Source organism: Entelurus aequoreus, linkage group LG18 (genome assembly GCF_033978785.1).
Source record: "Entelurus aequoreus isolate RoL-2023_Sb linkage group LG18, RoL_Eaeq_v1.1, whole genome shotgun sequence".
NCBI lineage: Eukaryota > Metazoa > Chordata > Actinopteri > Syngnathiformes > Syngnathidae > Entelurus > Entelurus aequoreus.
This window is the reverse complement of record NC_084748.1, coordinates 5404011-5405410: the sequence shown is the minus strand read 5'-3', so window position 1 is coordinate 5405410 and position 1400 is coordinate 5404011.

The window sequence follows — 1400 nt, the reverse complement described above, 5'->3', positions numbered from 1 at the left end:
TATTAGTGGACCAGCAGCACGCACAATCATGTGTGCTTACGGACTGTATCCCTTGCAGACTGTATTGATATATATTGATATATAACAGGGGTCACCAACCTTTTTGAAAGCAAGAGCTACTTCTTGGGTAGTGATTAATGCGAAGGGCTACCAGTTTGATACACACTTAAATAAATTGCCAGAAATAGCCAATTTGCTCAATTTACCTTTAACTCTATGTTATTATTAATAATTAATGATATTTACACTTAATTGAACGGTTTAAAAGAGGAGAAAAAACAAAAAAAAATTACAATTAAATTTTGAAACATAGTTTATCTTCAATTTCGAGTCTTTAAAATTCAAAATTCAACCGAAAAAAAGAAGAGAAAACTTAAAAAAAGAATTTATGGAACATCATGAGTCATTTTTCCTGATTAAGATTAATTTTAGAATTTTTATGACATGTTTTAAATAGGTTAAAATCCAATCTACACTTTGTTAGAATGTATAAAAAATTGGACCAAGCTATATTTCCAACAAAGACAAATCATTATTTCTTCTAGATTTTCCAGAACAAAAATTTTTTAAATAAATTCAAAAGACTTTGAAATAAGATTTAAATTTGATTCTACAGATTTTCTAGATTTGCCAGAATATTTTTTTTGAATTTTAATCATAATAAATTTGAAGAAATATTTCACAAATATTCTTTGTCGACAAAACAGAAGCTAAAATGAAGAATTAAATTAAAAAATGTATTTATTATTCTTTACATTAAAAAAAAAAAAAATTACTTGAACATTGATTTATACTGTCAGGAAAGAAGAGGAAGGAATTTAAAAGGTAAAAAGGTATATGTGTTTAAAAATCCTAAAATCATTTTTAAGGTTGTATTTTTTCTCTAAAATTGTCTTTCTGAAAGTTATAAGAAGCAAAGTAAAATAATTAATGAATTTATTTAAACAAGTGAAGACCAAGTCTTTAAAATATTTTCTTGGATTTTCAAATTCTATTTGAGTTTTGTCTCTCTTAGAATTAAAAATGTCGGGCAAAGCGAGACCAGCTTGCTAGTAAATAAATACAATTTAAAAAATAGAGGCAGCTCACTCTTAAGTGCTGCTATTTGAGCTATTTTTAGAACAGGCCGGCGGGCTACTCATCTGGTCCTTACGGGCTACCTGGTGCCCGCGGGCACCGCGTTGGTGACCCCTGATATATAATGTAGGAACCAGAATATTGATAACAGAAAGAAATGGGGGGAGGGAGGTTTTTTGGGTTGGTGCACTAATTGTAAGTGTATCTTGTGTTTTTTATGTTGATTTAATAAAAAAAAAAAAAAATAAATAAAACGATACAGATAATAAAAAAACCGATACCGATAATTTCCGATATTACATTTTAACGCATTTATCGGCCGA